Below are 14,698 nucleotides of genomic sequence, written 5' to 3' on the forward strand. Positions count from 1 at the left end.
TGGCCAGGCACCCCAGTGGGGACCCTCATCCTGAAGGGGGTATGACCACCCTGCAAACAGCCATCAAGCCCCTCACCCAGGCTGGCCAGGCACCCCAGTGGGGACCCCCACCCTGAAGGGGGTGTGACCAGGCTGAAAACACCCATCAACCCCTCACCCAGGCTGGCCAGGCACCCCAGCGGGACCTACACCCTGATCCAAGACACCCTTCAGGGCAAACCGGCTGGCCCCCACCTGTGCACCAGGCCTCTATCCTATATAATAAAAGGGTAATATGCAAACTGACCCTAACAGCAGAATGAGTGGGAATGACTGGTCATTATGACACACACTGACCACCAGGGGGCAGACGCTCAATGCAGGAGCTACCCCCTGGTGGTCAGTGCGCTCCCACAGGGGGAGCTCTGCTCAGCCACAAGCCAGGCTGCCAGCTGCCAGTACAGCGGTGGTGGTGAGAGTCTCTCCTGCCTCCTCAGCAGGGCTAAGGATGTCCGACTGCAGCTTAGGCCTGCTCCCCGCTGGCAAGTGGACATCCTCCGAGGGCTGCCGGACTGCCAGAGGGATGTCTGACTGCCAGCTTGGCCCCGATCCCCCAGGGAGCAGGCCTAAGCCAGCAGGTGGACATCCTCCAAGGGGTCCCAGACTGCAAGAGGGCACAGGCCAGACTGAAGGACCCCCCCGAGTGCACAAATTTTTGTGCACCGGGTCTCTACTATACTAATAAACTGGAGACCAAGGGACACAAGACAGATTACAGATTTTAGATTTTTGGATGTAGAATTTTTTCCCATTAGAGAGAGCAGGTTTTACCCATTTGATGGCCCATTCCTAGGGGGACCCCTCTGGGGACCCAGCTGCCCAGATGGAGTTTGTATGTGCTTCCAATAAACATCCACATTTTTTAATTTTTATTAAAGAAGCCTTTTTGTCCACGAGTTTATTCTTCAAACTTTGTCGGACAAGGACCCACGAGAAGATGTCTATACCCCGAACCCCATGTTTCAAAGGCATTTCTATCGGTGCAGATGACATCACCACCATTATTCCCTGGAATTCGTAGGGAAGTGAATTCTAAATAATGTTATTTAATTGTCAGTCCAGTGGTCGTCCATGCAGCAGTCACAGTAACTGCTGTCTGGTCATCGCTGTAGGCAGTGTTTTCGGTACAAGGTTGCTCAGGCCCAGTGCCGAGGCCACTTGAACTTTCCAAACAGCGGAGGCACACTGCATGCAGGCAGGTCCTCGGGTGGCAGCTCCAGCTCCATTTCGAGGGGCTCCGTTTATATGATCCTTCTCCAGGGTTTGCAGTGCGGTTCCTTATTCATCAACTCACCTTCCGTTTTTTCTCTTCTCTCTTTCTCCACGCCCTGGGCAGCAATCGCTGGATAGGATCCTCCTTTGTTTGCCCACAGAAGGATTCACTGGAACCTGCTCAACCAGATTCCATCAGGAAAGCAAGAGGCCCTGTCTCCCCAAGACCCCAGTTCTGGGCCTCCTTCAGAAATAGGAACTGTGGGCACCTTCCTGCCTTCCCCGCCCACCTACCTTGAACATATGCTTGTTTGGGGCGATGTGTTAGCTGCTCTCTTGAAAGTAGTGCATTGACATTAAATACACTTTTTTAAATTCCAGAACGTAAAAATATAGGGTGTGGATGAAAGGGGCCACATGCTGACCTGTAAGCTCAGGGGAGGCCTGCATGGCGGTCTTGCAAACTCAGAGACGTAAAGTAACCACAAAAGATGGCCTGAAATTACACTTTAAAAGCAGTGATGGTGGGCAGTTACATCCTAGGCCGGTATCTTCACTGACAAGGTCAACCTTTCCCTTAGCTGAGCCCATCTGTCTTTTTGCACCTATGATAACATACCCTTGAAATGTCTGGGTAACTTGTAACTTCTCTTTTTCTGGACCCCTTGGGGCACAACCAAATATGCTGGGCACCAGGACAGATACCACAAATTCCTTCATTATCATGTTAATTGATCCTGCACCCACCTAAGTGTGTGTCCATCATTTTACTTTTTATCCAATCCCAGGGGTTTCCCCTGCTTCACTTTATCCCTCCTCCTTAATCTATCACCAATGAATTTCATGTAACCCACCTACTTCCCTCCTTTGATTGCAAATGTATAAATACAAATGTAACCCGCCATTCTCCAGAGCACTATCTCAATTTGTCGAGGTTCTGTTTCCTGCCATATGTCAACAGTTTGGCTCAAATAAACTCACAAAAACTCTTTACAGGTTTCAATGTGAGTTTTTTTTATATTAACAAGGAGGTGGTGCTGACATGCTTCCTGGCTTTCTGTGGCTGACATTAGGCTGCCTGCTGGGGACCCTCCCTCAGGCTGTTAGAACATGGATTTTTTCCTGTAATCACCTGCGTTTTCTCTCTCATTCTCAATGCTCTCCTTCGCCTGCGGATCTACTGCTTTTCCTTGTGCTGTTTTCACTTAACAATATGTCTGCAATTCAATGTTCCACCTGGCTCTTCTAAACATTGTTTTTTCAGGTTGTAAAATATTCTCTTGACGGTACGTACAATCTTTTAATTAGACAGGTATTAGTCATCACGTTGTCAAAACCCACTCAAACTGGCCTGAACTTAAAAAGCTTAGGGGTACACGTGTGCTTCCGGTGTGTCGGGAGCCAGAGAATGACGATGATGTCATCAAGCCTCGGCCTTCATTTCTCAGACTTCCTCCACCTGCAGGCAGAGGGCCCCAGCACCCTCAGGTACGCCCCCTCCCACCTGGAAAGAGGCGGGCCCAAAGCCCAGAGGCCCACTCTGATTGGTCACCAGCCTTTGCCGGTGCCTTGCTGGGAGCTAAAAGGTCTGGGAATGAAGCAAGAAGCTAGAAGAGGAAAGGCAACAAATGATACACTAGACGCACCTTCCCTTTCAGAAACCCTTAGATCGTTTCAAATTTCTTATTACACATGGTGGCAGAATGAGAATATGGTTTATGCCAAACGCTGCTGCAGTATAATTAGAACTCTTTTCTGAAAGTAGAATCTCTGAACCGGGGATACCGCAAACACAAAATGACCTCATGAAGGGACGGGAGGAGTCCCCCCACCCCCGCACCTTCCCCCCACATTACATTAGGGAAACAATTGTTGGAAATTAGGAACGATTGTACAGGGGGAGGGGAAAGACGCCACATCAACATTTTGGATACACCTGCCAGTCTTGCGATCCAGGGCCGCTAAACAGCCGTAACCCCGCGCCTCCGCCAGCGTGTTTTCAGCTTTTCTTGCTCTCAGTTCCTTGTTTTAATTTTTTTATGAGCATAACTGTAAGAAAACAGCTTTCTGCACATTTCAGATTGATCTCTTGCAGTGGTTCTCAACCTTCTGGCCCTTTAAATACAGGTCCTCATGTTGTGACCCAACCATAAAATTATTTTCGTTGCTATTTCATAACTGTAATGTTGCTACTGTTATGAATCGTAATGTAAATATCTGATATGCAGGATGGCCTTAGGCGACCCCTGTGAAAGGGTCGTTCGACCGCCAAAGGGGTCGCGACCCACAGGTTGAGAACCGCTGTAACTATTAGCACCCTTAAAGTTCCGAATAAACATTATCCATAATAACACGGCATGTAACATAGATAGTCATCAGCTTGGGTTTTGCTTGTTTTGTGGCACGTCTGGAGTTTGGAACAAAAGGATGAATTAGAGAAAGGAGCTTTGAGACTCACCTCTGACCCTCATTTGCCTGGCGTGTCTGAGCTTTGGTTTCTTCAGCCATGAAGTCAGTGTCACCTGGATGAAACCCGCCACTCCACGTGGGCGCGGATGGCGGTGCCCCACTCACAGGGATGGCAGTCTGGGAGGAAATACGCCGACAGACCTTCAGACCCTTGATAGACGTTTGAGCCCAAATCAAAGGAGGTGGGAGAGGTTCATTCTTCCCTCTTTCATTCTCAGATTGTCTTCCAGGAGGGGCAGAAGCTCCTGAACTAACTCCTCCCCCTCCTCTGCCTGGCCCCACCCCTCTCTGGCCCCACCCCTGCTGTCTGGCCCCACCCCCTCTGTCTGGCCCCACCCCCGCTACCTGGCCCCGCCCCCTTCCTGGCTCAGCCTGGGCAGCTCTCCTGCGGGCTCCCTCCCTGCCAAGCCTCCAGCCACAAGCTGCTCTCCATGGCTCCGTCTCCTCTGAAGCATCATCTGCTCCACCTGGGATCCTGGCGAACAAATGCCTCACCTCCCATCGCCACTAGTTACTACCTCTTCACTCCTCACCAGAGGAAGCCCAGTACCTCTCCAAGCTACTCAGGGCAGCCCAACCCACCCCTGTCCTCTCCTTCTGGGTGGACTGGGGTGCCCCGAGGGGGGTGCCCTAAGGGGGTGCCGGCCCTACGGTGGTCAGGCAGACCACGAGTTCTGAGAAACCTGTCCATTCTCAGAAGTAATATGTTTTATGAAGAAGAGGAAGAAGCACAGATTCCAATGAAAGCAGAGCAATCAGCTCTCAGACGCCCCCTGACACCACACCCAACACTGTGAGGATGTGCCGGAGGGGGGGACCTTTCAAAGCGGCTAGTGAATTTGTCCTGCCCGTGCTGGGGTCTGTGCGCTCAGGTGGCCCGCTGTCCTGCCCAAGCTGGGGTCTGTGAGCTCGGGTGGCCCACTGTCCTGCCCATGCTGAGGTCAGGTGGCCCCTGTCCTGCCCGTGACCTATCCTCCCATACCAGAAGCAAATTAGGGATCTCAGTCACCGAGCTGAGCCCCAGAATGGCGGGGAAAGGGGGGCAAACCCCAACTGAGGTTGGGGTTCCATTAGCACCTGACCAGCTGTGGGTGGTCTTGAGGGGCCTTCCTGTATCATTCCGGCTTGTCCCAGACCACCCTCTCCAGCCATGAGCTTCAAGTGGCCCTTGAGTTTGTGATGAAGTGCAAGGTGTTGTCACCCATAAGTCACACTCTCTTGGGTCTAAAATCTGACTTTCAACCAAAAGGCCACTGTGTTCAGTCAGTGCCCAATGTCACATTCAAAGAAAGTATGTCAGAAAGCAATTTGAACCCTTTCTTACGAGGAAGCAAGAGGAGGAAGGGAGAGATATTCTTTTTTTTTAATCTTTACTGTTGAAAGTATTACATGTGTCCCCCTTCTCCCCATTGACCTCTCCCAGCCTGCCCCTGCCCCCACCCCAGGCCTTCACCACCCTATTGTCTGTGTCCATGGGTTATGCATATATGCATACAAGTTCCTTGGTTGATCTCTTCCCCCCCACCCACCCTACCCCGCCTTTTCTCTGAGGTTTGACAGTCTGTTCAGGAGAGATATTCTTAATTCATGGTCACAATGCAGCCTCACAGAATCACAGTGCAAAACTGGCCTTCCTTTCTCTGATAGGCAAGCTCACGCAGACCAGTACTGTTCAATATGGCGGCCACTAATTGTGCGGCTCCGGAGCCTTGGAAATGTGGCAAGTCCAAGCTAAGGTGTGCTACGAGTGTGAAATGCACACTAGACTTTAAAGACTGAGGAAGGGAAAATATATAAAGTATCTAATTAATCATGTTAATAATTTTAATTGATCACACACTGCTTTAAATACAATATAATGTGACTATAGAAAATGTTCATTACATACGTGGCTTGCATTATGGTTGTATTGGACAGCACTAATGTAGACAATCCAATTTCAAAAAAAAAATGAAGATAATTTGAACAAGTTGGAGTTCATGGGGTTAATAAATAGCACCTCCTTTTCTCCCATCCAAGTTTAGATCCAATGATGAAGTGGACCAGGAGGCGGGCAGGTGGAGGGAAAAGTACCCACTTGATTAAAGTTGTGGAGGGAAGCGGCTTTGGGTTGGTTGACCAAGTTGGATGCTAATACTTCGCTCCTGAGTCAGACGGCCCTCGCCCCCTGCCACGTGCAATACGGGACGATGTCAGGCCAGCCTCACAGCTGGGAGCACAGCACCCTGGGTGCTCACAGAAGGCCAGCGGATCCAAGTCAATGTCAGTTCCTTCTGGCCAACTTGCCCGCCATGAAAGCTGCCCATGCTCCCTTGGAGTTGGTCAGCAAGAGCAGGGAGAGAGGCCAGGAGTGTGCTTGGACGAAATCCCTCCACATGGAGACAGGAGTAGGAAATGAGTGACCCTTCTAGTGCTTCCTAACCTTCGTTTAATAATGCATTGACCTTTAAGTCCCTGGTCAGCAGGGGGCAATCAACCATCTAGCACAGCGGTTCTCAACCTGTGGGTTGCGACCCCTTTGGGGGTCGAACGACCCTTTCACAGGGGTCGCCTAAGACCATCGGAAAACACATATATAATTACATGTTGTTTTTGTGACTAATCACTATGCTTTAATTATGTTCAATTTGTAACAATGAAATTGGGGGTCACCACAACATGAGGAACTGTATTAAAGGGTCTCGGCATTAGGGAGGTTGAGAACCACTGATCTAGCAGAACAGCCCTGCTCTCAGCTTGACCCAATCACTGGTCAGTGCCGGTCACTTCTGCGTCCTGGGTCTGCTGCTGGGCAGCGAAAATTTGCCACCAAGAGGTTTCAGGATGGGTCAGATCAGTACATTAATGAACCCCAAGGCCTGTCTTCTCCCAGTGAGATCAAGATTGAGCATAAAGATAGTCCAACACTAAAAGGCCAACAGGAAGAGGCCATATTGCATATAAACTGCCTCCCATTGCAAACTTCCCAGGGAGAAATATTAAGATTCGATTTCCTTGCAAATTAAAGTTGAAGGGAATTAGTCTGAAATCAAATTGTGCTGCCCTCGTGAGTTAAAAACTCAAAGAAATCAAAGTCTTTTAAAGCCCAAAAGCACCAAACCCAGAATCAAATTCTCTTTTAGAGTCCAATGCAATTTTTAAAGTGAAAAAAGAAAAAAAAACCATCCTTTCTAAAGTCTTATTTTGTCCAGTTTCAGCTCACGTTTTAAACTTAGGAATCATTTCAAACAGAGAAGAGTTCGAGAAGAGTACAAAGAACTCCCAGACTCACAACCACTAAGGTTCTGTCCCTGTGCCAGGTATCCATTCACTGCACCTCAGCTTCAAATCCACCCTTGAGTGCTTGACCTTGAGTGCACGGCTGAGACCTTGGAGCTGGACTCTCTTGACCTTTTTCCTTTGGGCCTGGCTCCATGTTGAGCTTTGCCAGTAGAGGGCGCACTGCAGCGGGAGGAGGCTCTGGTATGAACTTTCCTGCTCCTACCCCTGCTCAGCAGCCATCAGGTGGAAGACCAGTGGGTATCGCCTCCAGTGAGTTCAACAGCACCCCCAGCGGCCATCTCCGGGGGGCACCATGGGCACTCCCTGGGAACCGTCCAGCCCAGGCTTTCCCTGAAGGTGGCGCCTGCCCATTGGACCCCCGCCACCCCCTGAATTTTGCTGCCGTCCCCCAGGGGCCAGGTTCCTCCTTATAGCCGTGGCCTGCAGAAACCTCAGCAAACCTCTTTGCCTACATTCCTTTTAAAAAATGTGTTATTTATAAAATCTATCACCCTTATCTGGGTGCAGTCACAGTTTGGTATCTGAATTCTCCAATGGTGGGAGAGCTTCTGTGGCGAACACACCCGTGCAGTGAGTTCTGCCCAGGGAGGCCTGCCCAGCGAGGCTCTGGAGCCCATGGGCAAGCCTGAGGCTTCAGGGTTGGCCTCTTTGTTGTTCCAGAAGGTGGATCAAAAGAATATTTTAAGAAAAGAGGAACCGAATTTGGGGCAGCTGAATGAACACAACCTACCCGTGTGTGGCGCTTCCGATATTTTTTGAAACTGGATAAATGCAATCCCCTTTCTCTTTTTAAAACGTGTGGTGAAGTGTACATAACACCACGTGGACCGTTTAAAGTCCATTTCAGCGCTGAGCAGCCATCACCGCCATCCACTCCAGGGCTTGCTTCATCTCGCAAAACCGAAACTGTGCCCATTCAACACGTGGCCGTGGCACTTTGTGTTTGTCGACCAGGGGGTCATCCGGGGATGGAAACAGAGGCCAGGGCTGGAAACGGTCAGGGGTCAAGTCAGCGGGCCCGGAGCCACAGTCAAAAGCCTTGCCTGGAACTCGAGAGCCACAGGGACCTGGACGAGGGTTCCTTGCCCACGAGCTACTCAAGTTGGACCCGGCACCGGCAGGCAGAGGTGGCCGCGGCGGCAGCGCCTCCTGGGAGTGTGGCTAGAAACTCAGACGGTCAGGCCTTTTCCAAGGTCTACAGAGCCCAAATCGGCAATCAGATGAGGTCCCCAGGACTTGGGGACACATGAAGTCTGAGATGTGCTGGTGTATTTGTCTTCAGGGTCACGTCCTGCTTTATAAATATCACAACGACTGAAAAGAAAGCAAGGGCGGTAGGGCCGTGCCGGACCAGGTCCTGTGCCAAGTAAATACACTCTTTCCTCAGAGCTGTGGACCATCATAGTTTAATTGGAGGAGAAACCCAAATAGTTCTGTGCCTCCTTCTACCTGGTGATAAGCGGGTACTCATTTATCAAGCCTTTTGTCCTCTGTCCACACGGAGCAGCAGGCGGTGGTCAGTGTGGCCTGGACTCTGGAAACCTGGCTCAAGGCCGCCTCATCCATCTGCCTGAAATTCCAAAGTAGAGAGATGCGCCTTTACGTGTGGGGACCCAGCACAGAAGCAAAAGGCAGACCAAGTGAAGGGAGGGTCCCCGGCGTCCACATACCTCGCCCACAGCGTGAGACCCAAGTCCTCCACCTGCATGCACTGTGCTTCTCTGGGCTGTCAAATGCAAGAGACATACATGCACTCTGCTGGGGTCCAATCCCAGCAGGTCCAGGGGTCCCCAAAGGTGTGGACGGAGTCGGCGAAGAAGGAATGACACGAAGACAGCCTTCAGTTGATCAGCAGCCTAGTCAGGACCTCTAGCCAGGATCTCCAGCCAAAGTTCTGGTCGGAGTTCTGGTTAGGAACTGATGAGGATCTGCTGTTTATTGTCTTGTTACATCCGTATTTATACCAGCCGATTTTAATCCTGTCAATTTCTATTACAAGGGTTAGGGTGTTTCTTATCTCCATTCCAGGGAGTAAAGATTATGTAGCTTAACTACCCGCCTGGCACTTAATTAAGGGGTTGTACCCCCTCCCTAACCTCAGGGAAAGATCCCCACCTGGGGAAACAACCTTTCTCAGAGAGGTGACCTTGGTTAAAACACATGGCGCTAAAGGGAGCAAACATATTAAAAACAGTATGCTATATATGCCAGGTCCATTGAAACATATGCTGTGTAGATGTTTCTTTCCTGCAGGACTGTGTCAAGCAGCAAGGATGGACCGGCTTCCGGCAGCACTCACCTCACAAGGTTGTTTGGAGCAAATGCGAAGAAATGAATGTGAAGTCCTTTATGAAATCACTAGAGGCCCGGTGCACAAAATTCGTGCATGGGGGTGGGAGGTGTCCCTCAGCCCAGGCTGCACCCTCTTGCAGTCCAGGACCCCTCAGGGGATGTCCGTATGTCCACTCCCTTGGGTAGTGGGCCTAAGCCGACAGTTGGAAATCCCTCTCGCAGTCTGGAACCCCTCGCTCCTTACTGCCCACCTGCTCGCTGCTCCTTACCACTGCTGAGAAACTTGGACTCCTTCCTTTGCGGCCACACAGCTGTCACACGCCAGGCAGTCACTCAGAAATATCTTGGCATCAGCCAACTTATGGAGTTCTCCCTTCTCTCCATTCCCCTGAGCTGGACTTCGAACGTTGACTGCGGCATTCTCTTGGTCATCGTTTTTGTTTTGTTTTTCCAAAACGTTACAAAGTTTATATGAATATAACATACAAAGATGCAGCTTCCTTTGTAGGAACAAGAAGGAAGGGGTGGTTAAGTGCGGCACACGGAGCTACAGCAAACACCAGCTGTGGGGAGGGCCAAGGGGGAGAGGAGGTTGGCACTGGGGCCGAGGCCCTAGAGCCGTTGCAGGAGAAGTAGGGATCCCCTCTGAGTGCCGCGTTCTGAGGCTGAACTAAGTGGTCAAGCTGAGGCAGCATCTTTGGTGCTGATTACCCTTTCGCACCCCAGCTCTGTTATAAAACCCCAGAGCCCTGGATTCCAAAGGCCCCATCCAGAGCAGAGGCCCTGGGAGGGGTGAGAGGAAGTGAGCAGGGCAGTTTGAAGATACTGGGAGTCTCCAGAGGGGAGAGCACCCTCCTCTGTCCCTGCTGTGGCTTTGGCTGCCCTGCTCACTCCTGACACCACATGTGAGTTGGGGAGGGGTCCGTGAAACATCTCAGTTCCTGGCCCCCACAGGCCTCCTTTCCATCCAGGCCTGCCTGCCCTCCTCCCTCCCTTTCTTCCTCTTCCTTTTCCTCTTCCACAGCAGGGAGGGGGCAAGGCCGGTGGGGGAAGCTCCACCCCCTGTCCGCCCTGAGGCCTCATTCTGAGAGAGGCTCCAAGAGCTCCAGCTGGGAGTGAGGGAAAGGAAGGGAGAAAAGGCTGTGAGCTGGTGGGCGCTGTGTGTGCCTGCCTGTGGGGTTGTGAGTGTGAGTGTGAGTGTGAGTGCCGGGCACTCTCTCTCCTGGTGCCCCGGCAGAGGGGCCTGCGCCAGGGTGCTGTGGTGCCCCAGGACTCACTGCCACCACGGCCTGGAGAGGAAGAGGGACTTGGGACACCTTTGGGAGGCAGTTTGAAGATACTGGGAGTCTCCAGAGGGGAGGGCACCCTTCTCCATCCCTGCTGTGGCTTTGGCTGCCCTGCTCACTCCTGACACCACACGTGAGTTGGGGAGGGGTCCGTGAAACATCTCAGTTCCTGGCCCCCACAGGCCTCCCTTCCATCCAGGCCTCTTCGGGCCCAGTCTGTTTTGTTTCCATCTCTCCATCCCACTCTCTGTCTCTCTTTTTTTTTCTCAGAAGTCCTCCAGGCCTGCTTCTCTCCCTCCCTTTTCTCTCTCTCTCTCTCTCTCTCCCTTTTCCCGGGCTGGAAGGGGCTGGGGCTGGTGCAGGCAGCTTCACCCTCTTCCCACCCTGAGGCCTAATTCTGAGAAATGCTCAGAGAGAGCGAGCTGGGAGGTAGGGAAAGAAAGGGGAAAAGGCTGTGAGCTGTGGGCCTGAAGGAATGACTGCCACCAGGGGCGCTCCAAGGGCAGGATCTTCCCACAGGCCTTGCCGGAAACAGCTCAGGGAGGCGCCTCAGGGCCAGTGGGACTGACGGAAGTGGGGATGTGGCATGGAGGTGGTGCCTGCGCCTGTGGGCCATCAAGAGCGCTCACAGGCCAAAACCGGTTTGGCTCAGTGGATAGAGCGTAGGCCTGCGGACTGAAAGGTCCCAGGTTCGATTCCGGTCAAGGGCATGTACCTTGGTTGCGGGCACATTTCCAGTAGGAGATGTGCAGGAGGCAGCTGATCGATGTTTCTCTCTCATTGATATTTCTAACTCTCTACCTCTCTCCCTTCCTCTCTGTAAAAAAGTCAATAAAATATATTTAAAAAAAAAAAAAAAAAAGAGCGCTCACAGCCGCTGCTGCCACTATGTGGGGAGTACAGGCTGCCCTCCGCCAGGCCCCGCCTCCCCCCCCCCCCCCCCCATCCACTGCCACAAGTCCCCGCCCACTGGAGCCTGCTGCGGGGCATAGCCTGGCATTCAGTCATTTCTCTGGTCTTTTGGATGTTAAGGAACCTGGCTCTTTATATCTATAGATTAGAGGCCCAGTGCACAAAATTCAACAGAGGTTGGGGACCCAGCCTGCAACCTCTCCAATCCAGGATGCCTTGGGGGATGTCCGACTGCTGGTTTAGGCCCGATCCCAGGGATTGGGCCTAAACCAGCAGTCAGATATCCCTCTCATAATCCTGGACCGCTGGCTCCTAACCACTCACCTGCCTGCCTGCCTGGTCACCCCTTAATGCCCCCCTGCCAGCCTGGTTGCCCCTAAATGCCCCCTGCTGCTGGCCAGGTCGCCCCCAACTGCCCCCTCCCCATCGGCCTGGTCGCTTCTAACTGCCCCCACCCCGCCGGCCTGGTCTCCCCTTACTGCTCCCCTCTGCCAGCCTGGTCACCCCTAACTGCCTCCCCACTAGCCTGGTCACCCCCAACTGCCCCCCTCTGCTGGCCTGGTAGCCCCCAACTGCTCCCCTGGCAGCATGGTCACCCCTTACTGCCCCCCCCCACCAGCCTGATCGCCCCCAACTGCTCCCCCTGCCAGTCTGGTTGCCCCACACTACCCCCCTGCCAGCCTAATTGCTCCCAACTGACCCCCCCTGCCGGCCTGGTCACCCCTCACTAACCCCCCTGCCGGCCTGGTTGCCCCATGCAGCCTGCTTGTTCAACCATTTGTTTGGTTGTTTAGGTCATCAGGGCTCCTGGCTTTTTATACATTAGGATATGCCAGTCAAAATACTTGTTGTTTGGTGATTATCACGGCAGGGGCAACAGGGGGGTGGGGGGGGGGGGCGTGGGGAGGGGTGGGATCAAAGGGATTTGTCTCTGCTTCCTTTTGTTTAACTGCAGTGTCTGCAAACTGAAGGGTGTAGGTTCTGAATAAAAAGCCAAGAAGAGAGAAGCATTATGAGTTTCTAGATAAATTCTAAAAAGCAAATGTAAGATGCTATCAATCAAAATATCTCTACTTCTATGTGCCTAAGAACGAAGAGCGTGTCACAAAAATCTTCCTTACAGCTTTTATAGGCGCTGCTCCAATATCTGTGCTGTCACATCCCCCAGGTTTCTTCTCTGGAGAATCCAATCAGCACACGGAGCCCTGATTCCGTACTTTCTGGCCGAAGTTTTCAGCACTTTGTTTTCACATCATTCGCTCACTTTCTTCATCTGTCTTCGGTATTGCTTTTTAAATTTTTTTAAAAATAGGGTCTCTTTTTAAAGAGACCTGCAACCAAGGTACATGCCCTTGGCCAGAATTGAACCTGGGACCCTATCCATTGCTCTATCCATTGAGCCAAACAAGCCAGGGTGTATACTATTAGACTTTTGTGACTGGCTTACTTCACTCAGTTCTGTTGAAATGACTTTCTTGGACGAAGATGGAGCTGCTCCTGTCTGGGGTGCCGCGTCAGCAAAACTCAGATAACCTTCCTGCTCCTGTAGGTGCCCTGCTGGGCCAGACACAGCCGATCCCCAAACATCAACACCTCTGGGCCCTCTCACCCCGAACAAGGTCCACTGTGCAGCCCCAGCCGATCAGATCTTGTCTGTCTGTCTCTTCCTTGTTCCTCTTTTTTTACCCAATCAGAGCTGCCTGCCTTCCACTCACTGTGCATTTCTCCGAATGGAGACGGTCTGCTTCATGAAATGCTATAAAGTTTGTTTGTAAAAAAGACCCAAATTGTCTTCCTTAATCTTTTTTTTTTTTTAAACATCAGTTAACATGATGTCTCCAAGGTTCATCCATGTTACAGCATTATCAGAATTTCATCCCTTCTTAAGGCTGAATAATATCCTATTGCAGATATATTCCACATTTTATCTAGTCATTCATCCATGAATGGACATTCGGGCTGTTTCTACCTTTTAGCTATTGTGAATAATGCTGCTATGAACATGGACGCACACATATCATATCTGTCATATCGACTTTCAATCATTTTGGGTGTGTTCCCAGAAGTGAAATTGCTGGATTATATGGTAATGCTATCTTTAATTTTTTTAGTAACCTCCGTAGTGTTGGCAGTGGCTACACCATTTTATATTCTCACAAGCAGTGCACCAGGGTTTCAGTGTCTCCACAATCTCATCAGCACTTGTTACTTTCTGTGTGTTTTGGTTTTTATAGGCATCCTAATGGGGTGAGGTGGTAGCTCACTGTGGTTTTGACTTGTATTGCCCTAAGTCAGCAGTTCTCAACCTGTGGGTCGCCAACTTGTGGGTCGCTACCCTTTCACAGGGGTCGCCTAAGACCATCGGAAAACACATATATAATTACATATTGTTTTTATGATCCATCACTATGCTTTAATTATGTTTAATTTGTCACAATGAAAATACATCCTGCCTATCAGATATTTACATGACGATTCATAACAGTAGCAAAATTACAGTGATGAAGTAGCAACGAAAATAATTGTATGGTTGGGGGTCACCACAACGTGAGGAACTGCATTAAAGGGCCGCGGCATGAGGAAGGTTGAGAACCACTGCCCTAAGTGCTTAGCGATGCTGAGCATCTTCTCATGTGCTTCTTCTTGGCCATTTGTGAACCTTCTTTGGAGACAGGCCTGTTCAGGTCCTTTGCCTGTGTTTTAACCGGGTTGGTTGTTTTTATTATTGTTGAGTTAATGTGTTTGTGGAGACCTTATGTTGGCGGCTGTTTTGTGTGGACCACCTATTGGTGGGAGATTCAAATAAGGAAGCGTCCAGGGCCGTGTCCTGGCACAACTGCTCCTTCTGACGTGGGGCCTTCACTTGAGATTCAGTCGTCCCTTCTCCCAGGCAAAGGCACTGGTCAGCTTTCAGGCTGTTCCCAGTGCAGCTGCTGTCCTCCCTCATCTCAGGGACAAAGTGCATCCTACAAATAGGGCTGTTTCTCCTTTACTCCCGTCTTCACGGTTTCTTGGAACCAATCCAGGCTAGTGCCAACCCGCACACCTTATTCTTACTATTTGAAAAAGGGACGTCAGTTTTGCGCTTTGCGAGAACCCCTCCCCTTGAACAGGGCCTTTCCCCTAAAATCTGTAGCCATTGCCCACCTTTTCCGAAATCTGCAATTACCAGCATCCTGTCCCCTTGTCCTCCCAAAGCCTTGCTC

The sequence above is a fragment of the Myotis yumanensis genome, unplaced genomic scaffold (assembly GCF_028538775.1).
Source record: "Myotis yumanensis isolate MYYU_CA2020_CCGP unplaced genomic scaffold, mMyoYum1.0.hap1 SCAF_3, whole genome shotgun sequence".
Classification (NCBI taxonomy): domain Eukaryota; kingdom Metazoa; phylum Chordata; class Mammalia; order Chiroptera; family Vespertilionidae; genus Myotis; species Myotis yumanensis.